At 37.4% G+C, this 16,125-nt stretch overlaps 1 protein-coding gene across 1 annotated transcript in view; it reads right to left on the bottom strand.

Moving 5' to 3' along the window:
* GUCY1A2 (guanylate cyclase 1 soluble subunit alpha 2) overlaps positions 1 to 16,125 on the bottom strand; it is a 297,464-nt gene that overhangs the window by 161,644 nt on the left and 119,695 nt on the right. The window lies entirely within an intron of this gene.

Here is a 16,125-nt window from a genome sequence, read left to right as displayed (position 1 = left end):
CTGACGGCCAAAAACCTGCCACGAACGATGCTTGTTGGAATGTTTGGTCATTTATCGAAAATTCCATCTTATTGCCACATTACACCTTGCATTATGTATAGGAACGTATACAACATGAAGTATTGTCTGCATTTGATTTTCACTTTTAAATATTTATGGGAAGAAAAATTTATATTTTGAACTTTATTTAGAATTCCAGGAAGTCAAAGTCTTCTAGGCCAAACGTACTTTGCAAAGAGTTATTACCCTTTTTGAGGATAAAAAAATCTAGCTACTAAATGATGAACCTTGTAAGAGGGTAGAGAGCATCCTTAATTTTATCCATTCTATAATTTTCTGAATTATCAAAAGGGCCATTCACAGGGATAAATACACCTCATCCCTGGTGTGGAGACTGGCTTAACAACTAACTGAAACACTTACTGGTTAGCTCATTTGTAGAGATCCGTGTTAGGTGTCTGAGAAATTTAAAAAGTTCTGTCTTCTTACAGGGGCTCCTGGGTGGCTCAGTCGGTTGAGCGTCTGACTTCAGCTCAGGTCATGATCTTGCGGTTCATGAGTTTGAGCCCTGCATCGGTCTCTGTGCTAACAGCTCAGAGCCTGGAGCCTGCTTCAGTTTCTGTGTCTCCCCCTCTCTCTGCCCCTCCCATGTTCACATTCTTTCTGTCTCAAAAATAAATACACATTAAAAAAATTTTTTTTAAAGTTCTGTCTTCTACAGACTTAAAATTTTAATATGTATTTGAAAATATAGGATATATGCAAAATAAATATTACAGATAAGTAAATATACCTATGCATATTTAAGTCTATACAAGCCCACATATGCTAACTGACAAATTCTGGGGTTGGGGGAAGCACAGAAGTGCAGAAAGGGTAGCAATTAGTGTGGTTCATGAAATTAGTCATTGTATTTGCAAGTTAGTAAATGGCTATTAGGGGAAATGTGTTTGATTGGCTCTATTTTAAGAAATGAAGTAGAAAAACGTGCCACAAAACGTAAAGCATCCTTCTCCCAGCTCCAAAATTAAATCTTTGATCAAATATCTTCAACTATTTTTTAGAATAATTGTATCATGTTCCAAAGGAAAGGCAGCTTCGGGGCACCTGGCTGGCTCTGAGGGTTAAGCGTCTGACTTGGGCTCAGGTCATGATCTCACGGTTCGTGAGTTCAAGCCCCGCATCCGGCTCTGTGCTGATGGCTCAGAGCCCGGAGCCTGCTTTGGATTCTGCGTCTCCCTCTCTCTGGCCCTCCCCTGCTTGCTCTCTCTCTCTCTCTCTCTCTCTCAAGAATAAATAAACATTAAAATTTTTTCAAAGGAAAGGCAGCTTCCATATAAGACTCTCTTTTGAGAAATACCTGTTGTAGCCAAATCTACCTGAAAATTTCAGTAAAAGCAGAAGTAGTAATCGATCTCATCTAGGCACAATATTGGAGAAAATTAAGGGGAAAAAAATCACAGGCTGAAGTACATGATATAGAAGATGAGGGGACACCACTGTCTTCATTTTTACCTATTTTATTGAGATACCATCCATGTATTATAAAATTTACCCCTTTAGAGTGTATAATCCAGTAGATTTTATAGTGGATTTCACAGAGTTGTACAATCATCACCACAAATCAATTTTAGTTCATTTCATCACCTCCTAAAAAAACTTTGTACTCATCCCTCCTCCATCCTAGGCAACTACTAATTTACTTCTTGTCTCCATAGATTTGCCTGTTCTGGACATTTCTGGACACAAATGTAATCATATACCATGTTTCCTTGAAGAATTTTATTGGCTTAGCTCTTAACATTTCAATCTAACATCCATTTCAAGGTGGGGGTTCAAACTCATTCTTTTACAATGCACATACTAATCACTGAAAAAAGACTATTCTTTCCCCATTGAATTATCTCGGTACCTTTGTCAAAAATCAATCCACCATAAATATAAGAGTTGTTTCTGGATGCTCTATTTTATTCCATGGGTCTATATGCCCATTCTTATGCCAGAACCATACTGTCTTGGTTACTATGGCTTTGTAATAAGTTTTTAAATAAAGAAATGTGAACCCTTCACATTTCAAAAGCATTTTAGATCCTGAGGTCCCTTGTGTTTCATGAATTTTAGCATGAGCTTGTCACTGTCTTCCCAAAAAGCAGGGGGAATTCTGATGACATTGATTTTGTAAGCCACTTTGCAGAGTATCGCCATCTTAACGATATTAAGTTTTGCAATCCATTAACACAGACACCTTTCCATTATTTAGGCCTTTCATTTCTTTCAATAATGCTTTATAGTTTTCTATATGCAAGTCTTTTACTTGTTTGGTTACACTTTTTCCTGAGTTTATTATTTATTTTGATGCTGTAATTAGTGGAATTATTTTATTTCATTTTTGGATTGTTCATATATAATGTATATATAATGTACATATATATAAAATGTTCATATATAATGTATATATAATATGTATAATGTATATATATAATGTTCATATATAACGTATGTAATTTCATACAGTGATCTTCTATCTTGCAACCTTGATAAAGTGGTTTGTTAGTTGTAACTTTGTGTGGATTCCTTGAGGTTTTTCTATAGAGAAGATCATATCATCTGAGAATAGAGATACTTTTACTTTTTTCTTTCCCAATTTGAGTGTCTACTATATCTTTTTCTTAGATAATTGCCCTAGTAAGAATTTCCTGAACAGTGTTGAATAATAGTAGGGGCAGATATGCTTGAGTTATTCCTGAAATTAGGGGGAAGTCAGGCACTCTTTCACCCTAGTTATGACATTAGCTGTGGGTTTTTGCAAGATTCCCTTTACCAGGTTGAGGAAGATGCCTTTCTATTGTTAGCTTGCTGAATATCTCTAACAGGAAAGGATGTAGGGTTGTCAAATGCTTTCTCTGCATTTATAAAAATGATTATGAAGTTTTCATCTTTTATTCCATTAACTGGGTGTATTACATCGATTTTCAGATGTTAAACCCTACATTCCTGGGATAAATTTTACTTGGACATGGTGTATAATCATTTTTATATGTTGCCATGTTCAGTTTACCAGTATTTTGCTAATGATTTTGCATCTATATTCGTAAGGGATATTAATCTGAACTTTTATTGTTATGTCTTTGTCTGGTTTTCCTATCAAGATAATCATCCTGACCTCATAAAATATTTCAGTTTTCCCTCATCTTCTTTCACAAGAGCTTGTAAGTATTGGTATTAATTCTTTAAATGTTTGGTAGAATTTGCCAGTGAAGTCTAGGCATTGCTTTGTTTCATTGTCTTTATATAAAAATGATATAATAGAGAGAATCACAGGGACTAGAGAAGGTCTGTGTTTTATTCCTTGATTCTGCTACGGAGAAACTAGAACTTTGAGCAATCTTATTTTCCATGTTTGTAATTTAGAGATAAAACTATCCATTCTATCTATTTTCAAGGATTATTTTTGAAAATTAAGTGAAATGATAGATGTAAAAGCTTTCTGTAACCAGAAGGTGCCATTCTATTATACCCTATTCTGCTTAGGATTTCTTGGCTCTACTATGGACAATGCTATCTGTAGACAGTTGAAATTTTCATTAAGTATCTGAAAAGCAAGGCTGACACCTTCATCTGTGTCCCTGGGGCAAATACGACAACCACAATGTCCACTGTACTGAATTGAGAACCTGTGGCAATGTACTACCTGGCTTCTTTTTGTTCCTACTAGGCTTTCCTTCAAAACTTATCCTGCCAAAAGTGGAAGTCAGAGACATGCCAAGTTCCCTACTCATCAATAAAATGGTCTTTATGAGAAAATCAACTATTTCCTGGCTATTTGTTTTTTCACTGAAACCCAACTGTAAAGACCCCATAATGTTTTTCACTGTTAAGGAACAAAGTCAATCTCCAAATAATTGGTATTTTTTTTTCCTAAAATGGACTATTTCCTACCTAGAGAATTCCCAAAGGAGCTGCTACAAATCTACCTGTACGTCAAAACCCAGCATTAAGTGAATTAATATGTTTATTTCTCTAACCTTGAGAATAGAGTCAGTCCCTACTTACACGTGACTACATAAAATCAGCCATCACTGTTTCTCACATCCTACTCTCACAACCCTTCCCTCCATGGTACATCTCATTGCACCTGGCAAAGAAGTCACAGTTTTTGAAGAATGTATACTTTAAAAGGAATAAAGAAACAAATATGACAAAAGGTTTAATTTTCTGATTACCGAAATTTCTGATAAGCTTCTAAGCAATGCCAAGCAGCCTGAAGGGCAATATACCACAAAAGTACCTTTTCACTATACCGTCTACAGCCTTTACTTCAATTTATCTCCTTGACTCCATCTTCAACAATTAATTATATTGAAGAAAACAAGAAATCTCTTCTTAAAACACAAATAATTCTTGAAGGGTTATAGCTCCTAGTGACTCAAAGCTTAGTAAAAATTAATATAATTAAATTGCTTTCCTTCTAAGATCTACATGAACTCTATCCATTATACTGAAAGAATGAATAATTTTATTTGGCAGGAAACAAAAGGTAGATTAAGATCATTTAGAATGAGAAGCAATTTGTAAAGTTGAAAAGATTTGGCAGAATACCATAGTAAAGACTTAGGGCACTATAATGGTAACAATTATCACATACTTAGCATGTGCGAGGCACATTTCCAAATGAGTTCCTCCACTGAATCCTCTTGACAACCCTGGGAAATAGGTACAATTATTATCTTCATTTTATAGGTGAGAAAACTCAGACAAAGGGAGAGTAAGTAATTTGTCGAAGGACACATCACCAAGAGGTAGAACCAGAATTTAAACCTAGGTCTAACTGAACTCAGAATCACAGTTCCAAACATCTATGATGACTAGCCACCTAAAGGCTGAAGACCAGAAGCACTAGGACTCGGGGGGACCTGGGTGGCTCAGTGGGTTGAGCGTCTGACTTCAACTCAGGTCATGATCTCACGGTTCATGGGTTCGAGCCCCGCGTCGGGCTCTTTGCTGACAGCTCAGAGCCTAGAGCTTGGCTCCTTCTCTCTCTGCCCCTCCCCCACTTGTGCTCTGTCTCTCTCAAAAATAAATAAATGTAAAAAAATAAATAAAAGAAGTACTTGGACTTATATGATAGATGAGGACAAAATGCAGAAAGGTAAAACCATTCCTCAGACAAGCTTCACTGGTATCGAATATTGATCTAGTCCAAAAATCTAAAAAAATACCAAACAAAAGCATTATGCTCCTCCTCACCCCTACTTCTTGAAGTCAAAATTTTAGTTGAATATAGTCCCAGGCTTATTTAGATAATTTAGATAATTGGCTTTTGTAAAGTAGCCTGGAAACCTAGTGAGTTACCATGTCATCTGAGTAGGTAATTGCTATTTAAATTGCAAACAGCTGACTTAAAAATAATCTACTGAAACAGCAGCCACTCAATAGTTGAGATTTCCCTGACCACATAGAAGCATAAATAGGTTGTGAATCTGAACAGTCAATGTTAGAATTACCTTTGGCTCCCTGTGTCATAGATTTTAGGGAATGTAGATTATTGTTATGATAATTTGACCTACTAGTGACATTATGCAAAATTAACGAATTCAGATTAAAATGAACAGTAAGATTGCAGTAATTGTAAAGGTGCTAAAATCTAAAATTAGATCATCAGACACATAATTGTGAACCAAGGTTGTTCTGAACTGACAGCTTTAAATCTGAATTAAGTCTTCTTTTAAAGGCTTATTTTTCTTTTGTATGAATATTTAAACTTCCCTAAAAGTAATAATTTATAACCAACAGAGGCTAATAAATATTGTCTCATACTTAACTTGAGCTAGCCATCCATGCCTAATTTATGTATTTGTTCTGCTAAATCTCATACATATATTATCCCTGGCCTGTTAAGAAATAAATTATAAGAAAGGACACAGAGTGCCCAATGAAATTTTACAGTGGCTTTAATTATTAAACCCATAAAATTTAACTAAGCTTCTATTATGCAAAAAGTGTGATAAAAAAAATCAGCTATTAGTCATTAATAATAATCCAAGGTAGAGAGTGATATAATCTAGCTCTGATGGGAAAAGAAGACTTTCATCTGATTCAGAATAAATATGATAAATAGCATGTGTTAATACATGCCAAGTACCCAAAACAGCTTTCAATAAAAGAAGCTATTATTACTGTTCAGCATGTCTGAATTTTATGAATTACTGAAGTTCTTATTTTCAAATACTAAACTATGTTTCAATGATAACATTTCAGGTTAAAATGAGCTTATGAGATACTCAGATGCTGCTCTGCTACTTTGTATAGCATACCCTGATCATAAAACTTCTCTCAAAACTCAAGGCAACATTATGAGCACTGATTTTTGTGTTGAAATGTAATATAATAATGTTTTCAGAGGGGGAAAAAAAGAAAATGTGAATTAAGCATCTAGTACTTACCTAACACTGTGTGTATTATGTCCACATGATGTTCATGTTTTAATGTTCCTACCATCAGAATTCCTGTCTTCCAGATTATAGGTCATTTCCATGATAGCTCCCCTGACATAGGCTTTCCAGAGTCACACTTGCTGTTATTAGAAACAGCTCCCCCTATCATGGTGCATTGCAACATATTATATCTAATTTGCTATAGGTTAAGTAACCAGATGACAAAACAGACTGAAAGCTAACTGGGCTCCAATAAAGTGAGAGATGTGGCCTGTGTCTTACTTCTCAGAGCTACTTGCCCCTTCTCATACTGTGATAAATTCAGAAAACTTGAGGTCGTCAGACACTGCAACTCCATTTAAAGTGTTAATGCCTAGGGGCACCCGGGTGGCTCAGGTGGTTGAGTGTCTGACTTCAGCTCAGGTCATGATCTCACGGCTTGTGAGTTCGAGCCCCGCATCGGGCTCTGTGCTGACAGCTCCAAGCCTGGATCCTGCTTCGGATTCTGTGTCTCCCAGTCTCTCTGCCTCTCCCCTACTCATTCTCTCTCGCTCTCGCTCTCTCTCTCTCTCTCTCTCTCTCTCAAAAATAAGCAAACATCAAAAAAATTTTTAAGTAAATAATAAAGTGTTAATGTCTATGCTTTCACTGACTGCTACAATGGCTGAATTAACCCACAAATATTAAAAGGGTGCATTTTCTAGCTGCCGCTGGATGTATAATGCCATCATGAAGAGCTTAAATTAAAAATATCCGTGCCAACCCTCATTTCAGTTGGACTCTAGTCCAAGGGATGGGTCATAGGCCAGAAAAGAAAAGGTTCATCCCTCATATTGTAAAGACAAACTTAAGAAGGAGAGTAAAGAGAAAGAGAAGAAACAGAAGAGGAGGAGAAGGGAGAATAGGAGGGGGAAGATGAGACAAGGAGGAGAAGGAAAATGAAGAATTTTCTTTGGTTATTAAGGGAAAGGAGGCAGCTGCCTTCTCACCCCCTCTTGAAAAGCTGTCCTTGAAAACTAAAGGAGACTTGAGTCCTTGCTCTAATCTAGGGAATAAAAATGGATCTCTCCAGGGATTAGATAAATCCAACCTCTAGTTTTACAATGCAAACATGTTGCCAAGGTTGGGACCTCAATCCCCCTTGAAAAGTCAATTTACTTCCAGAGTTAATCTGGGAGCCTCTCTTGAGATGTAACAGAGAGAATCAGAGAAATCTTTGTATTTTCCCCTACTTTGCTGTGTAATTTGTAGGAAATGTCACCCTGACTTCCTGGTTCTGGTAGGCTACCTATCTGCGGATACTCAGCTGTGTTCACTGAGTAATGAATTCATTTTCTTTTCTTCCCCTTATTGATGTGGATGGGTTTTCTTTTTGTCGGTAGGACATGTTGCTTACCCGCTAACTTGCCATTTGTTTCCTCAACTGCATCAATTTTCAGTCCCGAGATAATTCCCCTCCCCGAAGCACCAACTTCAGATACAAGTGTGGGCTACATCATCTGTGCACTGTTGTTATAGCTATCATTAGCAAGTTGTAGGCATGTTCTTAGGATTATACATCGCTAATTCTGAAGGCAGAGATGTGTGTGAAAGAAGAGCATTTAAAATTGGGCTTTCCTTTTATATTCTGTATACTCAAGCTGAAGATCTGATAATTGCAAATTTTTTCTTGAATCAACAAGCCATTTAAAAAATAAATGCTCAAAAACAAATATAGGGAAACCTCCCAAGTAATTTTTTTAAGTTCTCTCATTTCCCCATCTCACTTCCCTATTCTCTTAACAGTGCTTGTCTTTATCTAAAATTAGCTTTTATTCTACTTTTAAAAAATTGAAGTATAATATGCATATAGTAACATCACCACTTGTATGTACAGAAAAGCATTTTCTTATACCAAATTTTCAATACAATAAATCTCTGACAGTGAAAAGAGGAAAATCTCTAAAAGCAATTGTTTTCTTTTAATTTTGTAATGTTTATTTATTTTAAAGACAGAGAGAGCACAAGTGGGAGAGGGGCAGAGAGAGAGGGAGACACAGGATCTGAAGCCGGCTCCAGGCTCCGAACTGTCAGCACAGAGCCCGACACGGGGCTTGAACCCATGAACCATGAGATCACGACCTGAGCCGAAGTCGGACACTTAACCGACTGAGCCACCCAGCCGCCCCTAAAAGCGATTGTTAAGTACGCTATTTGGATTTCCTCCTCACTGAGCACTGTAGAAAAAATGTGCTTAAAGGCACAATAAGCCAAAATTGAGAAATTACATAGTTGGCCTCTTTCTTCCTCCTAAAAGGAAGCAAGCTGTTGTAACAGTGTACGCAGATGTCCTCAAGTGCACTAAGCAAGCAACGCAGAGAGATGAGACGCTCCACCCATCCCACCAACAGATTTAGAATGCTCTCTTTTTCGAGAGAAGCAAGGCCAGTAGTGCAAAGAGTAGGTATGGGTGGGCTTTGAGGTCAGAGAAGACATGGGTCTGAATCAAAGAACTATTACCTACTGACCTCAGAGAAGTCACTTAACTCTCGTTTGCAAAATGGAAATAATAGCACTACTTGTATAGAAGTGTTGTAAGGATTCGGTAAGATAGAGAAAACGCAGACAGTAGATTCGTTTCTGGTGCAAGCAAGGAGCTGAAGTGGTAGCTGGTGATGATGTCAGCACGCAGCCAACCTCCTGACCCCAGCCAGGAGCATCTCACTCCCCTCTGGACAGCTCCAGAATGTCCTGCAACTCTTCACAGAAACAGCCGCTACTGTGAAAACTGGGCGAATCAGTTCCTCACTGACAGAGCGAGGAAATGACTAAGACTTGTTCGCATCCTAGGGAATACCCAGAGAAGGACAGTCATTACTTTCCCCCTTAGAAGGTTAATGCTCTATACTGTTTCGGTTGGAAATTCTGTTCCAGTCCTTTGTTGGAGCATGATTTGGAAGGAGGAGGGAACTGGGGTAAGAAGTTCTCTGGTTCCTGAGCCAAAGCATAAGAGACTCTTAAAAACTGAGAACAAACTGAGGGTTGATGGGGAGTGGGCGGGAGGGGAGGGTGGGTGATGGGCATTGAGGAGGGCACCTGTTGGGATGAGCACTGGGTGTTGTATGGAAACCAATCTGACAATAAATTTCATACTTGAAAAAAAAAAGAAGTTCTCTGGTTCCTTTCTGAGGGTTTGGATTTTAGAGAAGGAAGGTGTGGAGGGGGCCCTGTAAACTCATCAAATACATCTCTGCCTTGATGGTCAGATATATGAGGATGAAGAACTTGGTCAAGGTAAACTCTTCTTTGTTTCTATGCTTTTATAGTTTCTCTCTTTTCTTTAGACTCCTAAAGAATACCTCTTTTGAAAAATGCTATACTTTGCAAACTAAAGGGAAGAGCGATTTTTCCAACTGTGGAGCATTTGTGAATCATCTCTGGCCAGGGTCTGAGATGGATGTGGCTGGCCCCTGAGTCTGCCTGCCCACTCTCTCTGCCTGGGCCTCCAGGTAAGCTTGAAATTAAAGAGACAAAAACAGAAAAAAGTAAGAGGTGACCCTAGATTAAATCCTTTTCACCTAGGATTAAAAAAAAGGGGGGGGGGGATTATCACATATATGGGACTGATATATGTGATATATCACATATATAGACCACAATGTGCCTGACAGAACACAAACTGCTTGAGGAAACAGCCTCTGTGTCCTTCACCTCCACGTTGACGATAGCACCTTACAAACAGTAAGTGCTCAGGATATACGTGTTAAGACTTACAGCATTTGCTCATACTTTTATAGCATGTATATTATAAGGAGGGAACATGTGTGGCACAAAAAGGCCTAGATGAGAAAAATTTAGTTCTAACTCTGGCACCGCTGAAGCGATCTGGACCCTAGTTGCCTCAAATTTAAAAAGTTGACTTGGATGACCTCTAATTCAACTTTGAGTTCTAAAATGAAAGAGAAAGATAGGGAGGGAGGGAGGCAGAAGAAAGAGAGAAGGAGGAAGGAAGGATAGCACCTTACTGTTTGTAAGGTGCTATCGTCAATGTGCAGGTGAAGGACACAGAGGCTGTTTCCTCAAGCAGTTTGTGTTCTGTCAGGCATGTTGTGTTCTATATATGTGATGTATCACCTATATGGAGTCCTATATATGTGATAAGGGAGGGAGGGAGGGAGGAGGGAAGGGTGATTCTATCAGAGAAAATTCAGTCACAGAAAATTCCCTAAGGAAGCATACCTGCCAGTGAATGGCTTCAAAGAATGGGAAAGTCGCTGTTACTGTTAAAGGCAAATCTTGGTGAATTAAAAACGATTTGGACCAAGAATGAAATTTGCTACCCCAGCCAGATGCAAGAAGGAGAATATGGACGAGCCATTGAAAAATGACCAATTTCCAAGGTCATTCTGCAAGTTGGTCCTGCTATGTTGAGTTAGCACATCTGTACCTTTGCTTTTATTTGGCCTGTGATAACAGTGACACTGCTCTCTTCATTTGCTAACACCTGAGCCTCCTTGCAGCTCCTAGTTTTTGCAGTTCATAAGGTGAAGAGTCAAACCAGTCTATTAAAATGCACAGCATCAGGAGTGTGCACTCCAATTGCTTCGAGTGGCTACCCAGCTCACCATGGAATGAAGCAGGAGACAGCCTTTTCAGAAATGCAGATAACAAGACTCTTATCTTGCAGTAACAACCTCCAGTAATCAATTATGTTGCTACTAGCTGATAGTAGTAAAACCTTTTTCAATACAGGAAATTTATTTTAAAAGACAGCCTAGATCTTATCTGTCCACTAAATTTCCACAAGCCCTAAATACTGCCTTCCCTTAAACTCAAATGTTAACCAATATTTCTTGAAACTTCCTATGCACTTCAACACATAACTTGAGTCCCCCCCCCCCACCAAAGTAATGAACTGGTTAATTAATTAATTAAAAATAAAGCGCTAACTGGGCTCACTCCTTTAGAAAGCTAAGATATCTGTTCTCAGAAGGAGGCAATTATCAACGTGCACTACAGTTGGTTTACTATGAAAATGTATGATTTCTTTTTGAGACATCATCCAAAGGATGGTATGTAGTAAACGTGATAGACGAAATAAAAGAACCAACAATCTACATTAGTCTGCAGTCACAACCTCAATCGTCTTTGTTACCGCCCTGTAGTAAGTGTGAAGTGTGTGAAGACATTACAAGATCTGGGAGACAGACACATAAATCAGGCACTAACATCAACTACGAGCAATAGAGTCCCCCCAGTTACGAAGAGAAAGCACACACTAAAACACACTAAATGTAAAACACACTAAAACAGAATCACTCTCGGGGGGCGCCTGGGTGGCTCAGTCGGTAAAGCGTCCAACTTCGGCTCAGGTCATGATCTCAGGGCTTGTGGGTTCAAGTCCCGCGTCGGGCTGTGTGCTGACAGCTCAGAGCCTGGAGCCTGCTTCAGATTCTGTGTCCCTCTCTCACTCTGCACCTCCCCCACTCGTGCTCTGTCTGTCTCTCTCTCTCTCAAGAATAAAACATTAAAAAATTAAAAAAACAAACAAAAAAACCATAACCACTTTCTAGAGATCAGTTGAGAAGTCATTTCAATTTCTCAGTGTGTACACAATCCTCTAGAGGTAAAATTTATTCAGATTGGCTAATGTTTAGTACTGTGTTACTCAAGATTCAAAATACCTAACCAGCATATTATACCACATTTAACATAAAATGGAACAAATTAAATCCCGATTCAAGGTCCCAATGTGAATGCTAAGGGCCGGTGTAACACTTTATAAGCAAAATTCAAGTTAAATAGAATCAGAATAAGTTAAAATATCCAAAAGAGTTAGATGAAATGAATGTTTAACGTAGAGCACTATAAATCAAGCTGATTTTATATCAAAGACTAAGAGATCAATGCATTGGTTTAACCACCACATCTAAATCATACCTTTTCTAATTTTTAAAGCATTCAGAACACAAGAGAAAGGAGAGTGATGGAGAAGGATTAAAATGTTTTTACTCCCTATCCTATGGCAGCTCACTGCTGGAGCACAGGATGATTTATTAACCTGTCTGCAAATGGAATCAAATGGAATAACATGAATTCCCAATTTATTCCCAAATCTATATAAGAATTGTCCTTCACCACCTGTCCTAGCCACACTCCCCCAATAGAAACCTTTCCCCGGTCTGGTTACAAATCCCCAGAGCAAACTAAAAGGAAATCCTGGGGTGCCTGCGTGGCTCACTCGGTTGACGTCGGGCTTCAGTTCATGTCATGATCTTGGGGTTCATGGGTTCCACTCCGGCACTGGGCTTGCTACTACCAATGCAGAGCCCACTTGGAATTCTCTGTACCCTTCTCTCTCTCTGCCTCTCCCCATTGGCACTCTCTCTCTCAAAAACAAACAAAACAAAACAAAACAAAACAAAACAAAACAAAACAAAACAAAAAAAGGAAATCCTGGAAGTCCTCTCTGTCCTTTAGGTGAGTCACAAGTATACATTTGCTTATTTCACAAGGCCCATGAAAACACTGGATAAAACTGGACAAAATCCAGGCCAGGGGACATTATCTGAAAACTGTAGCTACAAAGCCAGGCCTGTATTTGAAAAAGGCAAGACTGAGTAGGTAAAGTGATTTGTAGTAATCACAGTAAGTGATTTACAATTAAGGAAAACTATACCTCGCATGTCACCTTACAAGCAATGCAGTTTTGATCATAAATACTGCCTGCTTGAGAATCAGTAGAGGTCCCTCAGGAACACAGTGATGTTGCAAGATAAATGTGATGACCATAAACACAGTCCTTGAAATTCTGTGTGAACATAGCATAATATTGACAGATGGCTTTTAGAACATCTTTATACTTATTATAAATATTTAATGAAGGGTCATAAAGTTCATTGAGAAGTATCTGATTCCAAGCAGACCAAGGGAGTTGAAACAAAATTTTCTTTTACATTTTAAAAAGAATTTTTTTTTAAATTCCACAGTTCCAATATTGCCTCAAGAACATCCTATGTTATTTACAAAGTCTGGATCACTGAGGTTTGCTAAGGAAGAATTTCTAAAAAAGAGTTTTCTACTGCAGCTCCTACGATGTAATGATTTTATTATATTAATACTGTTCAAAAAAATTGCACTAACATAAATGCTTTTATATGTGAATCCCTTCTGATTTGGTATCTGGATAGCTACGGCTATGTGCAAAGATTGTATATTTGAAACAGCTAAACCTCAAAAAAAATCTGAAATCCAATTTATGTTATCAAAACTATAATATTCTTCAGAGTCTCAAAAAATAAAGCACAGACATTATTAAAGCCATTATTAAACCACAGCCATTATTAAAGAAAGCACTGAGTATAAACAGTGCACTTTAGAATACCATGAGTACAGAACATGGTTTAGTTTCAAGTAAAATTCATCTTTAGCATCAACTAAAATGAATTGTAAGCATTTTTTCCAGTTATAAGTTCACAATGCTTTATCAAGTCTATGATATCACTTCTATCCAGTATAATAGCCACTACCCACATGTGGCTATTAAGCATTTGAAATGTGGCTTGTATAACTGAGGAGCTGCATTTTAATGTTTACTTTACTTTAATTAATTTAAAATTAAATAGCTCCATGTGGCTAGTAGTTATTATATAGGACAGTGCACTTCTTTACAGTGAAAACTTATATAACTTATTATATAAGTATGTTAATTCTGCTCTCCAAATATAATAGTCAAGCTCAGCCCTAAAAGTGATTGACTCATTACCTATAAAAACTTAAACTTCAAGAATTTTTACCTCACCACTGGTATTTTCAGCCCAACACTAGAACGTCAGTAATTGTCAGAATGCCTGAGTAATTGCTATATAAGTGAATGAATATATAATTGCTAAAAGAAAAAATACTCCCGTTTTGCTCCTATTTTACTGTCTTTACCCACGTGGATAATCTTCAAACTGTAAAGAAGAGAACAAACTTGATAACAAACCTGCAAGACCAGTTTAAAATGCTACTTTAAAATCTCTTGCTTTAAAATGCTGCAACACAATATTTTTCCAAACAGGATCAACTGACAAACAATATCTTTAACAAAACTCATAATGTCGTGTTACAGTATACATTTAGTATAAACATACTTTAAGTTATAATTAATATTTACTAAACAATTTTGGGGCTCCTAGGTGGCTCAGTTGGTTAAGCATTCAACTTTGGCTCAGGTCATGATCTCACCACTTCTGAGTTCGAGCCCCGCATCAGGCTCTGTGCTGAGAGCTCAGAGCCTGGAGCCTGCTTCAGATTCTGTGTCTCCCTCTCCCTCTGCCCTTCCCCTACTCACATACTCACTCACTCTCTCTCTCTCTCTCTCTCTCTCTCTCAAAAATAAACAAACATTAAAAGATTTAGAAAACAGTAAGTATTAAGCAATTCTAAGGCTTTTTTGTACTTGAATTTGTGTTATTGTTAGCTCTAAGAAGCACACTTTTTACTATCATAGGTGAAAAAAAATCACATTTGTGCTAAGAGGAAGCAAAAGGTTTCAGAAAGGATGTGACGGTGAATGCTTCGCAGTGGCTCAGAGAGAAAAAACTGGCACTGGAAATGGTGATAAACCTACCATAGAGCTAATAATGCGTGTCTCCTAGTTTGACTACAGGCTTGAAAGCATTTAATTGGGGAAAAAAAGCTATGATGCTGGTTGCATTATTAGGTTTTTCTACACCCTCCTATAAAATATCAAGACTCTTCCTTGGATAGTGTTAGCTTTTATTCCTTCTTGTCCCATTATGAATCTTTTAATATAAAAGAAGTGTACTTCTGTCATAGATTTTCATGAAACTATATTAAATTGCTAAATATGCTCTTGACTTTTGGTAAACCGGAAAATCTCAGAGGGGAGATTGCATCCAAATTTCCATCCAAAGGTTCATAAGAGAATACTGATTTTACCAATGCCACATGGACAGGATAAGAAACATTACTCACATAAAAACACTAATTCAAAATTTTTTAAAAAAATTATAGCAGGTGCAATTTAGCTTCAGAAAATCATTTATTTTTCACATAACGATATTTCTAATTTGAAATAGAGGAGTTTTATGGGGTTTTGGTATTCCGTTTATACGTATATTTTCATTGGATATGAATTATATGCACAAAACTTTTATGTTTATGCGTAACTGAAGTTACAACAAAACTGGAGATGAACAAAAAGTTGTTTTGGTTTTTCATTGTCATTTGTTTCCTTTGAAAGATTTGACTTAGTATACAAGTTTGGAGAGGCTGACAGTCATTTTAATGGCTGCGTCGGACCTTCAGGAAGAAATTCAAGATCTATCATGAACTACTTCTGAACACATTCTCCAGCAACCTCTCTTCCCTGACATTGACCCTGCATTCCAAACATATCTACTTATCTAAATTCCCAGAAGGCTTCTTGCTCTCTCTTACCTCCAAGCTATCTAATGCTCTTTCAATTCCTCTAGTTTATTTTTAATTAATTAATAAAGGTATTTATCTACCTATTTATTTATTTTTGGCTTAGGCTACTGCCACACATCATATTGTACTCAAACTCAATTTCAAAGCTATGGTAAACTTTCCCAGGTAAGCCTATTCTCCAAGCTTTCTCCTGGGAAAATTCATATCCTCTCTCAAATGCTCCATATTGTACTGATATTTGAACTGTTATGGATAAATAAAACCTTTATTTATC

The sequence above is a fragment of the Panthera uncia genome, chromosome D1, assembly GCF_023721935.1.
Source record: "Panthera uncia isolate 11264 chromosome D1, Puncia_PCG_1.0, whole genome shotgun sequence".
In the NCBI taxonomy this organism is placed as follows: Eukaryota; Metazoa; Chordata; class Mammalia; order Carnivora; family Felidae; genus Panthera; species Panthera uncia.
Note: the sequence above shows the minus strand (reverse complement) of the source record. Positions and strands in the feature narration are given on the sequence as shown.